Raw genomic sequence first — 17,786 nt, forward strand, 5'->3', positions numbered from 1 at the left:
CAACTACATTCTCTTATTTGTTCAGTCCATAAGACTTGGAGTCATCTTTGACTTCTCTATTTCTCACTTACTACTTATCTCATCAGTCAAGAAACCTTTCAGCTCTACTTGTGGAATCCAGACTTTAACCTTGTCATCACCAACAGTACTAACATCCAAGATACCATCATTTCAGGCATGAATTGTTACAATAGGCTTCTTCCCAGTTTACTTGCTTTCCTCTTTACACTTCCCAGTCATTTTCCAACAGAGCAGCCTGAGTGATACTAGTAAACTGTAGGTCTGATCATGTAATTATTTATTAAATTCCACTAATAACTCTCATTTTACTTGGAATAAAATACAAATACCTTACCATATTTGACCAGGCTCTAACCAACTATCTCCAAACTATCATTCTAACTTCAAATGCTACACCATGCCCTAGCTCACTCTTCTCAACCCAAAATGGCACATTTTATGACCTTAAAGAAAGAAGGTATGCTCTTTCCTCAGAGCCCAGGCATTTGTTTTCCTATCTGCCTGGTCTACTTTTCCTTTGGACATCTTCTTAGCTGATTTCTTGCCTTTCTCAAGATCTCTGTTCAAATGTCATCTTACCAGAAATGACCTTCTTCAGAGCTATATGATTTGCACGTATTTTCTCCCATTCTATAGGCTGCCTTTGCATTTTATTTATTGTTTCTTTTGCTGTGCAGAAGCTGTTTAGTTTGATGTAGCACTATTTGTTTATTTTTGTTTTTGTTACTTGTACTTTTGGTGTCGTATCCAAGAAAATCATTGCCAAGACCAATGTTAAGGAGTTTTTTCCCTATGTTTTCTTCTAGGAGTTTTACAACTTCATGTCTTACATTGACGTTTTTCACCCATTTCCAATTAATTTTTATGAGTGGCGTTAGATAGGAGTAGATTTCCACTCTTTTGTATATGAATATACAGTTTCCCTAACACCATTTATTGAAGAAACTATACCTTTTCCATTGAGTATTCATGGTTGCCTTGTCAAATATTAATTGACATTATATGCAGGATTTATTTCTGGGCTCTTGATTCTGTTCCACTGGTCTATGTGTCTGTTTTTATGCAAGTACCACACTGTTTTGATTACTATAACTTTATAATATAATCTTAAATCAGGAACTGTTATCCCTACAGCTTTGTTCTCTTCTTCAGGATTGTTTTGGATCTCTGGGGTCTTTTGCAGTTCTATACAAATTTTAGAGAGTTTTTTTTTTTCTACTTCTGTGAAAAATACCATTAGAATTTTGATAGGGATTTCACTGAATCTATAGATGGCTTTGGGTAGTATGGACATTTTAATAATATTGAGTCTTCTGTTGCATGAACATGGAATATCTTTTTGTTTGTGTCTTTTTCAATTTCTCTTATCAATGTCTTATAGTTTTCAGTATACAGATCTTTGATCTCCTTAGTTGAACTTATTCCTGAGTATTTTATTCTTTTTGATGCTGTTATAAGTGGGATTGTTTTCTTTATTTCTTTTTCACATAGTTTGCTGTTAGTGTACAGAAACACAACTAATTTTGGTATATTTATATTGTACCCTGCAGTTTTACTAAATTTGTTAGTTAGCTCTAACAGTTTTTTTGGTGGAGTCTAGGATTTTCTACATATAAATTATATCATCTGCAAATAGAGACAAGTTTTCCTCTTCCTTTTCAATTTGGATATGCTTTATTTCTTTTTCTTTCCTGATTACTTTAGCTAGGAGGTGCAGCACTATGTTGAAAAGGAGTAATGGGAATGGGCACTCTTGTCTTATTCCTAATCTTAAAGGAAAAATATTTAGCTTTTCATCTCAATATGATGTTAGCTGTGAGCTTGTCATACATGGCATTTATTATGTTGAAGTATGTCCCTTCTGTATCCAACATGTTGGGAGTTTTTACCATGAAACAATGTGAGTTTTGTCAAATGCTTTTTCTACATCTATTGACATGATCATATGATTTTTATCCTTCATTTTGTTAATGTGCTGTATCAGTTAATTGATTTGCTGATGTTAAACCATCCTGGTGTCTCAGTGATATAGCCCACTTGATTATGCATATAATCCTTGTAATGTGCTGTTGAGAATGTTTGCATCTATATTCATCAGTGATGTTTTCCTGTAATTTTCTTTTCTTTTCTCTGGGCGTCAGGGTAATTCTGGCCTCATAAAATGAGTTTGGGAGTGGTCTCTCATCTTCAGTTTTTTGGAAAAGTTTGAGAAGAATTGGCACTAAGTTTTCTTTAAATGTTTGGTAGAATTCCCTAGTGAAGGCATCTGGTCCTGGCACTTTTATAGGGGGGGGGGAGGTTTTTGATTACTGACTCAATCTCTTTGAACATTTTTTTTAAGGAATACATACAATAGCCAACAGGCACATGGAAAGGTGCTCAAGCATCACTCGTTATCAGGGAAATGCAAATCAAAACCACAATGAGATATCACCTTACACCTGTCAGAATGGCTATTAAAAATAAGACAAAAGATCACAAGAGTTGATGAGGATGTGGATAAAAGGGAACTCTTGAGCATTGTTGGTGGGAATGTAAATTGGTGCAGCCACTAGTGAAAATAACACGGAGGTTCGTTCGGAAATTAAAAATAGAACTGCCATATGACCCAGCACTCCCACTTCTGGGTATATAATCCAAAGTAATTAAAATCACTACTTTGTAGAGATACCTGCATGTTCATGTTCATTGCAGCATTATTCACAATAGCCAGGACACAGAAACAACCTAAGTGTCCATCAATGGATGAATGGATAAAGAAAACATGAGATATTTGTATTATTATATATACCATTATATAATAATATATAATATTATTTGACCATAATACAGAAGGAAATACTGCCATTTGTGATAATATGGATGGACCTTGAGGGAATCATGCTAAGTAAAACAGAGAAAGACAAATACTGTATGATCTCACTTATATGTGAAATCCAAAAAGCCAAACTCATAGGAACAGAGAGTAGAATGGTGGTTGTCAGGGGCTAGGGGTTAGGGGGAAAGGGGAGAGGTTGGTCAAAGGGTACAAACTTCCAGTTATAAGACAAACAAGCTCTAGGGAATCATGTACAGCATGATGACTATATTTAACAATATAATACACTTGAAAGTTGCTAAAGGAGTAGATCTTAAATGTTCTCACTACCTACCAAAAAACAGAAAGATAATTAAGTGACCTGGTAGATGTGTTAACTAACTAATCTTATGGTAATCATTTCACGATATATATATATATATATATATATATATATATATATATATATATATATATATATATCAAATCATTGGAAAATGTGTGATTTAAATAGAAGTAGAAATTTAAATGCTTATCTCATTTTCTACCCTTAAGAATTGGGTAATCATGGAAATTTAATGTAACCTTTCTGAAATTCACTAATTTCTTCTCTAAAATAAAGATGCAGTTCCTAACTCTAAATATGAAACACCATGTTCAAAAAACACTTAACACAATGTTCAAAACATAGTAAGTGCTACATAAAGAACATTTCTTGTTATTGAACATCCAATATAGTTTTATCTTAGCAAATTTATGAATTTTAACATACTAAGAAGTAAGATTTTATTTTCACTCTTTAACAATCTGAAAGCAATAGGAAAGAGAAAGATGTTTAATTCTTTTTTTTTTTTCCTCTTTGTCTTAATAATTTGTAGCAAGAATTCTACTCAGGTAGAGCTTTACCATTTAATGAAGAATAATATGAATACCCTGATTCAGTGACTTTTGTCTTTAGTTACTACTCATTACAAAAATGATAAATATGTTCATTCCCTTAGGGAAAAGCATTTAATGATTGGCAGGTAAGTGAAACATTTGCAAAGATCTCACATCTGACTAAATTCATGGAGAAAATATCAACACCAGAATCAAACTTGCCAAAAAATATGTTATCATGAAATGTTTTTTCACCTTAGCGCAAAAACATGTTTTTGTAATATTCTGCTTTAAAAACCTCCATAAAAACAGATATAATTAAATATATGTGATATATTGATAGGGAGGTGTTAATTAGGTTGCACTAGAGAAACTTATCTGAAAACACTCAGAACTGTTTTCCATTTTTAATGGACAAAAGATCATTTTGGGAAGAAAATATCAGTAGCCTTAAATGCTTTAGATATGCTTTTACTCTTCATGATAATTGAATGTTTTACAACTCAAGTCCTTAGAGTCTTATGACATGTTTCGGATTTTAAGTTACCTGCATGGATATACTGTAGGGATAATTTGAGGAGACTCACTGCTCTTGAATCTAGGAGATAAACACAACCACCATTACAATTTGGAAGGGCATGAGGGCATGCATCCTGGCCTCTTCTCCTTTCCAGTAAATAAGACTCTGGATTTGCTAGTTCAGTTTTTTTACCTCTTTTCACATCCTGTCTGATTGCTTCTTTGTACTCTGGTAAATCTATAAGAGGTAGAAAAAGGTACAGAAGTAAAGACAGAGGAAAATATAAAAAACAAACAAACAAAAAACATAGCAAGTACTATCAATGGCTTAAGACTTTGGGAGTTGGGAATTGGTAAGAAAGGCTTTAGAACATATAAAGGAAAAATAAATGGGAGAGAAAAGGGGATTTTAAGATTGTTTTTAGGGACTAGCTTTTGCTTTAACAATGTAAATGAACTTATAATATTTTGAGAATTTTTCTTTAGTGGTTGGATAGTACTTCATTGAACTAAGTATATAATGATTTGAGATTGACTACATAGTTCAAAGCTTCAATAGGGCAATAAGAAGATATGTAAGTCATGCAAGAAATAATTTTTAAAACTCCCTTCTCTATTTTAAGAATAATAATATTACAGGGAAACTCCAACTTGAGGGTAAATGGAGTAGAACACAGAGGAAGAGAAGGAATAGATCCTAAATTGTGAGAAACAGAATACATGACAAAGAATTTTGGACACAGGGGATTATAGTAGGGTATGTAAAAATCCAGGTCTCAAGCCTTCAGATATACTTAGAACTTTTTTCTTTACTAAGTCACTGGCAGACACTGCTTAGAAAACAGGAACTAATTCAATGTATAGCTTTTTTTTTTGACTTTCTATTGTTTTCATCTTTTGACTACATTATTTCTGAGCACGTAGTCAAGTACTAAATTAAAATATGATAGTTGGCATGAGATTTCCCCCGTGGTTTATTTTTTCAAACTGGTCTTTTTCAACCTTTTAAAACCTGTGCTCTCTTTAATGAACATAAAATCTAATTGTGGTCTTTAAAATTATTTGAAATAAAAAAAAAAAAAACTCCTAAAAATAGGAGTGACTAAAAATAAATTAAAACACATTGCTGAGAGAAGCAACTATTTTCAGACATGTAAAATATGATAGCTAACTTATCCTAAAATGGGAATACAATAGTATATTAACAAAAGCATATATCCATCTGATTATGGAATTTTCTATAAAGGTATACCTCTATATCTTTCTATATCTTTCTGAGCAAGGCATTTAAAACTCCTTGAAGATTAAAAATTAAGGATCTTTTGGCACAATGAAGTTCTTTTAGAAATGTTCACTATATTTTACCCTCTTAATTTATCACAGACACAAACAAATTGACTTCTGTAGAATTTACAAATTCAGCTCCAGCAGTAGCAAAGCAGATTCAGAGCTTATGATGATTTTTATGATCCGTGAAGTATTGTTGAAAAACATAAAAATTTGTAACTTCATTATAATTCTGACCATTAAATCAAATTTCAGAATGCTGCAGATATTATGATGCCATATATAAATAGTAATTTTACTATTAACTTATTTATCCCTTGATATGAAGCAAGTGCACAGAATTATTTGACTACAATTTGTCTGGGCCTTTTTCAATTTTGTGCAATAATTTTAAAATGAAACAAAATATAGTAAGAGGAAACTGTGGTTTCCATGGGCACAAGAGAGAAAAACAATGAACTGGCCATCTTGGCTTCTGGAGATCTGAGTAACAACTCAAAACCAGCAGACAAGTCATGTTTGCCTAGAAATGCCTGTGTTTTGTTTGGAGGGGATAGTTTAATAATTTAACTTCTCCTAATTTATTTAGCTTTAAATATCTTAGATGGAAAGGAATGAGAAAAGTTAAAGATGACTGCTATTTAATAGTCAAGTAACCTCTCTTCTTGTTTTCAATACAAAATGCATACATCCAAATTTTTTTTGAAAGACTGTGTCAATAATGCTCAAAACTGAATTGATGAAGCCTTGTCTCATCAAGCCACATGTGTGGCACTTGAGCTTTGTTATTTTATCAGTACACAAAAAATAATTCAAACTGCCTCTGATAGTTATCGATCATTATCATCATTTTCAAGTAAAAATTTTCATATGTTAATATTATGAGAATGGATTGTTTTATTAGGTTGATAATAATGCAGGAATGCTTTCTCTGGCACTCTCTTGTTTAGGATGCAGGGGGAGTAGAGAAGGAGGCATATAAGGAAGCCAGGATAGGGACTGGAAAAGCTGATCTGGCTTCAGGGTTGACCCTTCAAGAATAGCTCAGTCTTCATATGTTCAGCATCTCTTAGGTAGCCAAGATCTCCCTGTGGTCATTCATTCCAATAATCCTTATTGAACACCTTGTCTGTGCCAGGCAATTTGTTAGGCACTGGAGATTCAAAGGTGAGCAAGTGAGAGATAGTTTTTGTGCTTATGGATCTTGTAGCTCTAATGGAGGAAACAAAAGTAAAAACACAATACCCAGATGGTGGCTCAGGTTGTAGGGTCAGACCTATACAGTGTTCATCTAGATTAGCTAACATGGGCTGTGATCCTAGAAGGTGTATGAGAGATAGGGAAACCAAGATATAAACAAAGCATTTAGTGGGGTTTAAAAACAATCACACACGGGTTCAAATCCAACCTCAACTATTTGAGAGACAGTACAGTAGTTGTAGAGAGCAACTCACACTAATCTGCCTAGATTAATATACCAGTTCTATTATTTCTTGGCCAAGTTACTTAAGCTTTCTGCATCCCAATTTCCTTATCTAGAAAATGAAGCAGATAATGAGGGTAAAAGGACTAACCTTATGGTGACTGAATGAGTTAAAATATGCAAAATTCATTGAACAGTGTTTGACATATAGTAAATGCTAAAAAAAATTATTATTTTCTTTTTATTGTGTAAACTGAGGGAAATTACTGGACTTTATTAAGACTCAATTTCATAATAAGCAAAATAGCATACTAAAATGCTTACCTAATGGTACTCTTGTTGTTTTAGTTAGCTGTTGCTGTGTAAATCTTAAAATGACAATTCATTATTATCTCTTGCTGGTCTATATACTGAATAGGCTCAACTGGATGGTTATCATGTGGAGTCACTTATGCTGTTAAACTCAAGTGTCAGGTGGGGCTGCAGTCATCTGAAGTCTTGAAGGGGCTAGACTTGCAAAATGACCACACCCAGGAGTAATATTTGGTGCTGACTATCATCTGAGGCTAATTTGTTTTTTTGTTTTTGTTTTTTGGCCACGCCTCGCAGCTTATGGAATTTTTGTTCCCCGACCAGGGATCGAACCCGGGCCCTCGGCAGTGACAGCACAGAGTCCTAACCACTGGACCACCAAGACATTCTCCTCATTTGGTCTTTCCAAACAAAATGACTATATACAGCTTCTCCATGTGGCATGGGAAGGGCAGATAGACTTCATAACGGAACCTCTTGCGAGTGAGTACCCTTCCAAGAGGCCTGATGGAAGCTTCAAGGCTTCTTATGACCCTACCTCAGTAGTCCCAGAACTCCACTTTCACTGTATTTCATTGGTCAGACAATTTACAAAGGCCAGTCCACATATAACCCGAGGTGAATTCAACTTCACTTGTCAATGGGAAGAGTAGCAAGTAGTTTAAGGCCATCTTCAATCTACTTCACTTGTGATGAACCTGCTATGTAATAATCTTTACCAACACTAGTCCTTGCTGTCGTCATCATCGTCATCATCACTACACATGTTTACCATCACCACATTGTAATGACCCTCGTGATATAGATATTATTTTCAGTTTTTCTAAATAAGGAAGGAAAATGATAGAAGCCAAGTGGCTTAATAAAGGTCATATTACCTAGTAAGCAGACAGGCAAAGTTTTGTCTTGGACTTGTTGATTTCAGAGCTTATAAAATGCAATACTTAAAAAATTTAGAAACCTAAAATGCAACTCATTCCAGTATTTCAGTCAAAAAATACTTTTCAAATTTTGAGTGAATCATCCAATATTAGAGCAAGAAGAAAATAGAGATTATAATTTTAAATTATCTTAATAATTTGTACTATGTACTTGATTATATATATTTTTCTACTTTAATATTATTTTTGGAGAAATTATTCAAATTTATGATATATGTTCCTTAAACATTATAGCTTTAAATAAGAGTAGCAAATACTTTGTGTCTTCCTTTAAAACTAACATCTAAATGCAAACATTGAACTTTCCTGTGGGTAAAATTATCCACCATTAACCTACTTATATAATTTGTTTGTTGATGTCCAATACTGAACATTTTTTCCCCAAAATTCTAACTTTATAGTCAATAGTGCACAGCAAGTTTCTAGCATAATTATATATGAAAGAGTGAATGTCATCATTTCAAGTTAATATCTCAGTGGGATATTTGGCAGAATATTACCAAAACTTTAAGTAAAGGCAATGTTTAATTACAAATACAGCCACTCAGAAGTCTCTCAAAAAGCAGAATTATAGAGGGCCACTGAACAAGAACACTCAAGAGAATCATCTTTCTCTTAAAATCTCAGCCTATGTTCTTGCATACTAATTAAATCATGCCTGTTTCATTTTTTTAAAAAACAGGCATACTACTTGCCCTAAGGATACATTTTATTATCACGTGGACTATGAAATGTTATTCTGCTTCAGGAGATAAAAGCAATTTAATTTGAATCTCTCTGGAAACTAAAGCATCAGCACAGCTAGTCATCTGTAACATCTGTGACTATTATCTTTTAGTAAACTATTTTATACTGTCACTAAAATATGTGACATTTTTGTATACTGAGCCTATTACAAGGTGATGCTATTGCACCTTGCCCCTTATGGCTGGAAAAAAAAAATCCACTGGTTGGTATGGTAAGTCACTTTTGCTCAAAAGATTTTTGCTTAGATCGCTCATAGTTTTAGAAAGCAGCCAAAAGTAAAAAGCAGAAGGTGTTCGACAGAGAGCCAGGTGGGGACTATTCAGCATCCTTATTTTATTAAAAAACAATTCTTCCGAGCTTAAAAAAAAATTCCATTATAATCTCCTGAGCTGTCTAGATCAGTTTCACAGTCCATGTAGGCTTTAACCAATCATAGCGTGTTGCCTAATGGTGTTAATGGGAATCCATTTCTTCTTCTAATTAAACACAGATGTAGATCTAAAATTTAAGAAAAAGAGAAAAGCTGTATTCCCTTGCCAAGCACATAATTTCTCTTTTTTTCACACTACAGGGTCGTTGACAGTACCCAGGAGCCTAACACAGATGCACATTAATTACTCATTCTCTAATTACTAGGGTACCAATATAACTGCTCAACCATTCATTATACATTCTTCTCAACTTTGCAAAACCCCAGAGACATATGCATGAAGCACACCACTTGGCAACATTAATTGAACCCTATTAACTCATAAAATTTATGAAAAGTGTAGCTATTAATAAAAAAAAAGTGCTCTTCGTTTAATCCACGAAACCCACAATGTACAAATGATCATTTTCCTTGTGCTGTATATTGGATATCGGACAATGCAGCTGTTCACAGATTGTTAATTATCAGGAATACATCAACGAGATTAGACTAGAATTCTGGTGGTTAAATTAGCCAGGTTAATTTGCCATTCTAAAGTTATTCACAGTAGTAGTTAGCCGTATAAGCAAATCTAAATAGGATGCTTAGCCAGGGAGTTAGATTACAAAAAAAGAAGTAAAACAAGAAGTAAACAAAAACTAGCTTAGTCATAGGCTCAGCCATAACAAATCATTGTACTACCAATTTGTTTACTTCCAACATAATTCAAATTTTAATATTTTTATTGGAAATGTATCTTTAATAGGATATTTTACATTGGAAACAGTGTATTATTCATGTCAGATATATTTTTCCTTACTTGTATATTTATTATTGCTGGATATAATCCAAACCCCATAACCTAGACTCACAGTGACCTACATTGGTTTAACAAGGCATTTCCGGTTTATCTCCTGGTAATCTATACATGAATCTCCCCTTTAAGCCAACTGATATATATGCCTGTCTGCCCACCTGTCATCCCACTCCCAACACAGATACTACTATGGGCCTCAAATGTGCTCCATCTCTCTTCTTTTTGAAAAACATAAACCAATGGGCCTCTAATATTCATTAAATTTTCTCATCTCTCACTTTTGATTTGATGTCTTCTACACACACTGATTGAAAAAATACTAGGTACTATGCATTTGACTAGTCACTGTAGATACAGAAGTGAGCCAGATGAAATGTAAAACAAACAAAATAGAAGATCTGACAGTTTAGTGGAGAAAGGAGTAGTAAACAATTAAATACACGAGATATTAAATGCAAAAAAAAAGGCTGGAAAAATGTAGCAGAAATGGAGGTTGACAGCTCTGGACTCCTGAGACACAATATGTCCATCTAATTCATATGTTATTTAGCATGTGCTGGCTTGTTTGCCCACTTATATTTTTATGTATCTACTTTTTTCTGCAATTGAATTATTTTATTTCTTTTTAATCACATTTTTATATAGAGACCCCTATTTAAATATTTATTGACATTAAGAAGATCCTGAAAATACAAAAATATCTGAATTCTTTACCTGTACTAAGATATTACTTGGCATTTTAAGAACAAATTTCAATAGTAAAATATATTATTCACAAATTTGTTTTCTATTTTATTTATATCATCTTGAATGTTTCCCAACAAAATAAGATACATACATGATATGATAAGGAATGGAAGAGTATTACCATTGCTTTTGGTTCTTCCCTATTACCCTCCTTGAAATTAGGGTGCAAATTATACTACCCATTTAATGTAGTGAGGCATTGTTTCATTTCTTTATGTGGACATGACTTAATTTATTACCTATGTGATAAGTGAGCAAATGACTTTCCTTAAATATAGCTAAATCAACCAGATTACAATATTGTATCTACCCAGGTTGCAAATGGTCTTGAAAAATTCAATAATACTCTTTATGTGAGTTAAGGCAGCCTATAAAAGTGGTTTGAATGTCTATGTTTTTTTTCTTTCAGTTTTCCAGGGCCATTAAAATATAAAAAATAATGCAATCAAATAAAAATTCAAGCTTGGTTGTGTATTGGGAAAGACTGATGAAACTACTTAGATTGTATGAAACTTCCTCCAAAAATCTCTCTTATTTGAAAAAAGATCACAAAATCTAAGAGGGCAAGGAGGTGACATGAGTTAGAAAATATATAAAACATGTGCTTATATTCTTCTTGGCTTCTAATACATTAGAATCTATGGAGACCAGAGAAATGTGCATATCATATTCCATGAATTCTATATGTGCCTGGAATACATTGACCTTGTATTTTAAATATGAACCCCAGGATATTTAGTAATAGCCTATCTTATCAAAAATAAATACCATTAGTTCTAAATATCATTTTTTTCTTTTGCCAAGAGATGTGCTAAGAATATACCTAGAAAATACATTTACTTAAAAAATTTCCATAAAGAAACCAACATGAATCTAGATATTGCATTACATAGGATTAAAAATGGACCATTTTTTAAGGAAGTTTCTTATATGTCATTTAATTCTTTGGCCTTCATGATGTATGGATGCATTTTCACAAATTAGAAAAAAAATAACTGATTTACTTGCTTAAAATATGTGTTGTGTTAACATCAGTTAAGACATCAATATGCATAGAGAAAATTAACTTCTGTTTTTAAAGCCCTATAAAAACAGAAATCAACAATTTGTAAATTGTCTAAACATAATTTTTTAAAAATAGGAATCTTTAAAATGTCTATCTGTGCTGCACACATATTTGGTACTACACACAGACATACGTATAATATATGTGCATTTATAGTAAAAATCTCCATGACCCTTATATACATGTATGTTTGAATGTGTGTGTGTGCGTGTGTATAGAGAGAATCATTTTCTCAGCATCCCAACTTATGACATTTCTTTGATTTCATAGAATATTTAGAATTCTATGTAGTTTCAAATATACCTGGAATCAACCTATCTCTAATTTATGTTCTATTAAATTAAAATAATACCTTCTAAAGCAGCCCTGTCATCTGTTTGTCCCTTGGGCTAAGAACAAATATATTTTATATGTGAAAAAATAATTAGTGCTTATAAAATACCATGTATTTTTAATGAAGATAAGGGGATCTGGAATTCTCTCAAATTTAGTTTCACCAGCGAAATTTCTGATTACTCAGGGTACAAACCTATGCTACATAGCAAGTCAAGAGTAAGGAAAATGTTTCGTCATTTAGCAAGTTTAAGCATGTGTTTCTGAAAAAAACAAATCATTTGTAGCATGTTATGTTCTCCCCACCGTGTTTGGTACTCCAAGTACAGTTATACGATAGTGAAAGAAACTCAAAGGCACAAAGACATGTAAGAGAGACAATTGGAATTTTAGGTAATATATGGTACTTCAAGGTAAAAAAGGGCATGGAGAAGGCACAGAACCAGCACCCCTAACCTGTTCTCTGGTTGTCTGGTTAATTTTTGCATGTCAGAAACACTTAAGCTTAAAGCTGAGAGTAGCTGGGATATAAAGCAGAAGTAGGATTTAATAGGAGAATCCTGTAAAATAATTTCTTTTTCCATCTAAACAGGGTTGGAAAAGTAGGGATGTGTCAGACTAAAACAGGAAGTTAGTTGTAGGGAAAGATAAGGAGTTTAGTCTATATCTAAAACCTACCTGGAAGGCAATGAAGTGTTTAAAACATTGGTAATACAAAATCTAGTTAAAACCAAAGTCACATCCCCTTCACAGTATTTATTTCAAACCATCCACTCTTTGACTATCACCCAGAATCATTCTACTTTATTTATTCTAGGACTGCCAGTTCAAAAATCCTTTGACTCACTGAGGTATCTCAGTGATATGCTGACACCATCACTTTTTATGTTCTCTATTATTTCTGTTATGTTTTTAATTCTTTATTTACCATTTTTAGATTACTTTGTCAATAAGTGGAAATGCCTACAAGCTTACAAATTTAATTCCCTTTCCTTTATCTTCCTCAGTGAGGTCATCTGGAAAATTCCAAACTTGATTTAACTCCAAGGCTCTCCCTACTCCTCACCTGTTTCCAAATTCTCCCTCAATAGTATTAATTTCCTGCAGTGATTTTGTTTTTACTGTCTTTGCTCCTCAGGCTTTCAACACTCTTCAATCTTACTTGGAGATATTAAATCGTGTTTCATTGAGCAAATAAATTCATCAAATGAAAAGCACTTCTTCCATTGATTCTTTCCACCATCAAATACTTGTATTTGCAACTGTACCCATACACAATCTATTCCATTTTAGTAAATGAATTCTTCTCCATATCTAGCTGAGGTCACTCCACTTTAAAAAAAAAAAATCAAACCACATTCACTATCCTTTAAACCCACAAAATTCTCCTGCCCACAGGTGTCAGGATTTGTTCCCTTTATATTGTATCACTCCTATCATCAAATGAACATGCTTCAGTAACTACCATTTTAAAACACACTGATAGACAAAAGAAAAACTCATTCCTTGATCTTATGTATTCCTCCATCCATTCCCCCAAATCTTCATGAACGTTTCCACAGCAAAGCTCCTAACAGGAGCTACATAAATGCAAGACTTAAATTCCCATGTTTTATCATCTCTTTATTCCAATCAATCACACATGTGCTTCTCCCTACTCTGTGGTAAACTTACTGGTCAAAGCCATAAATAACTTCTCTCTTACTAAATTTAATAGTCAACACTCACTCTTCTTAATCTTTTTATTGAGAGAGATTTTCCAAGTGGCATCTCTGATACTTGCCTAATCATATCTACAAGTCCCATTTCTTAGGGAAGCATCACCTGACCTAATTTATAAAGACAAATGTCCCTAAAACAGGTTGAATAGCAATATGAACTTCTTAATAATATTTACCAGACTTGGAATTGTGTGTGTGTGTGTGTGTGTGTGGTCCAGGAAATTAGTTCTGAAAGAGAGAGAAAGAGACAGGCATGTAAATCTGCATAGAAAGGAAGAAACAGAGAAAAATGGTATTGAAGCAAGCTTAGTTAATTTTAAAATATATTTACTGAACATTTTCTATGACTTAGGCATTTTGGGATTTTCTAAAATTTTTAAGAAATATTTGCAAAATTTTTTAGAAAGAGAGATTAAAGAGAAAAAAATCAGCATGGGAGTATAGAAAGTCAAGAAAGGATAGGATTCTGTGAAAGAAGATGATAAATAAACATGGGAAGCTATTGAAAGCAAAATTATGATAGTATATATGAAAGAATCCTGTTTTTCTAATGAGAAGACTAAGAATAAAATTAATTAATTAATTACTCAACAAAAATATATATGCTTTTAATTGCAAAGTAAGGATTCTTAAGTGGATTTTTTTGGGGGGTGGGGATTGGCTTTGATTTTCACATCTTTGAATATTCACATGACAATTTTTTGATGTCTGAGATAAATATTAGGACTACACAGTTTAGAAGACTAAACCTGATCACCTAGAGCCCACCTCAACTCCTTTATTCAAAGTAAGCCTTCAGTAATTCAGAAAGAGAAGAAAAGAGAGCACATAGAAAAAAAGGAAAAGCAATGATAATTAAGATAAAATATTATTTTACTACAGTTAAATCAAGCCCAACTTATTTTTCTTTAAAATCATTTCTAACATTCTAGACAATATTGGCTTATTTTTGATAATGCTTTTTAATAAGATATAAATATGCATTGTAAGATGGGTATGTTTCTTTCACTGCTCTCTTATTAAGTAAAGTATGAATTCTTTTTTCTATCTGGAGAGACTTTTGTGATATGTCTCCCACAAAGACCAATTTAATTCCAATATGAACTGAAATTTTCACAATTCATATTGTCATTTAGGTTTCAGAAGGTTAAGTAAAGGACAATAGGATATTCTTGATACAGTAAAAAAAAATGAAACAACACAAGTTTCCTTTCCCTGATATAGATTCCTTCATGCACTTTCCCAGGATAATAGTATGTCTATAGTATTCTTTAACCATCTACCACTTTAAGGCATTTTACTTCACACTATTTTTTTCTTCATTTTTGAAAAGTAATTCTAATTTTAACATCTTGTGAAGAGAGTCATTTGCATGTAATTCGTTTCTTCATAAAATGATTTCTCTTTCTGAAATTATGCACTAGCACATTATAGAACAATCAAATTATCAGCCTCTCTTCCAAGGATCAATTCCACACTCAGAAATTATGATGAGTGAGGTTCTCCATCACTAAAACTGCATACAAATTCTTTACAGCTGTCAAAGCAACATTGATGGTTGTTATTTAATGTGTTTATGACTATCAGGAGTTAATGGCATTTTGTAACATGATAGAATTCTCTAGGAAGTTAATCTTTCTGTGAGTGGAATATATAGCTAAAGGCCTAAAAAATCCAAAAGAGCAATCTATTACTATTTCTAGGCCTTTGCTTCTCAACAAGTCAGTCTACCACCTTTCTGATCTACACATTAATGCTACATGAGCTCTAATTTAAATCTGATAGATTTTAAAAACAATGGATTTTTACCATTTAGTGCACTGAGTTACCAAATGAAAAATTAGTATCTAGAGAGCAGGAGTTTAGTTTTTCCCTGAGGTCTTACAAATTTTGATAGCCTGTCCTTTTACTGATAAGCATATTTTATTTTTTTTCACCTGAAGATAAATGTGAATTATTTTCCGATGTAGTCACATTAATAAATGCTAAATAATGTTTCAGGAAGAAAATACGTTGCCAATAAAACAAACAAGCAAAAACCAGATGGCACACTTATAATGGCAGGATTTATTTCTATGCAGAAATCACATTATAGGACCACATATTTTCCAGATCAAAAGTAGAATGACAGAGCAGATGTACCTCTTCTGTTCCTTTTATTTCATTATTTCTTAAACATTAATGTGTTACCTGAGGATCTCATTGAAATTCAGATTTGGGTTCAGTAAGACAGGTGTTGGGCTTAAGACTGGGCACTTCCAAAATGCTTCCTGGTGAGCAGATGTTACTGGTCTTTTGATCTCATGCCACTTTGAGTAGCAAGGCTTCATAATACATGTGTTTCCAGCAGAGAAGTGTTTCTACTGCTTGTAGTGGCTTCTTTTCTGGGAATACTTTTGGAATCTATCAGGTTTATTTTCTGTACCCTCTGTTTACTAGTGATATTACCTGCATCTAAACCGTGGGCTAGTTAGCATCATATTCTTACGCAGCTCTTAAAACACATGAGATATCTTGACCCCAATCAAGACCTACTGATAGGAATCTCTGGCAGTGGAGTCCTCAAATCTGTATCTGTAAAACAACTACAAAAGTATTTACAACTTACACTAGTGCTTGAGATCCAAAAATACTAAAAGGTGTCTATCATAAGGGCAATATTCATATGGCTGGGGGAAAATAAATAACCCTGCTGATTCTTTGATCTCTATTTATGCCTATTTTATTTATTTTAGTCTGTCTAATCCAATAACATATTTTCTTTCAAACTGGAAAGAACTGACCTCTTAACACAAGCAAAAGTTTCTCAAGCTATATGTTATCCCACTTACTCTGCAAAATAGCTATTATATTTTGTTGATAACTGATTTCACTCTTATGCTGTTAGAAGCTCCTGAAACCATATATGAACTATTAATCATACCTGCCTTTTAACAACCACTCATTTACTCATTGGGAAATGGAAAAGGAAAGTGATTTCTCCACTCAGTCCCAAGGTAGTCCTCTCCAGTGTACCACTGTGACAAACCTGGTTGTTATACACAATGTGTCTGCAGTAGTGTTTTGATTTGGATATTTATAGAATTATAAAGCAAGCAAGCAAACAACAAACAAGCAAACAAAATCCTCAGGATGTATAGATTAGTTGCAAAGTATTGTATAATATTTCTCTCAGAAGAAAACTGTTAATGATGATGAATCATGTAACCTGATTATCAATGTAGAAAAAGATACAATAGAAGTCTCCAAGCAGAATTATCTTGATTTAAATCTTCTTTTTGCTAAACTTGTAATCTTCAGCTGCATACCAATGCACGCTACATTTATGTTCAAAGTTTAAGTATCCCAATTATTTTAACAGTGATATTGTTTCTTGGTGAAAGGAGTAATATTTTATTTATTATTTTAATATTTTATGTTACAGATTATTTCAATACATAACCTGTTTTTACATGATGAAGGCATTAGATATATTGAAAGATATACATCCAGTGCTATTATATCATTTCTGCTGAAAGATGGAGTATTAAGTTCTTGTCCTATTAAACTTAACATTGAATTAAAGTGGATTGGTAAATGCCTTACAGTCTCTTGCACTGAGTTCTAATATGCTAGTGTCACTTTTAAAGCAGGTGGCTGTTACTCTCACTCTGAGCCCAGAAATGACAGCTGTAATTAAGAACTTATTTGGAATACATTTGTCAGTTTATTCATGGCAAGTGATGTTGTTCACTACGTATACGTTAAAATAAAAATAAAATTATAAT

Source organism: Balaenoptera ricei, chromosome 5 (genome assembly GCF_028023285.1).
Source record: "Balaenoptera ricei isolate mBalRic1 chromosome 5, mBalRic1.hap2, whole genome shotgun sequence".
NCBI lineage: Eukaryota > Metazoa > Chordata > Mammalia > Artiodactyla > Balaenopteridae > Balaenoptera > Balaenoptera ricei.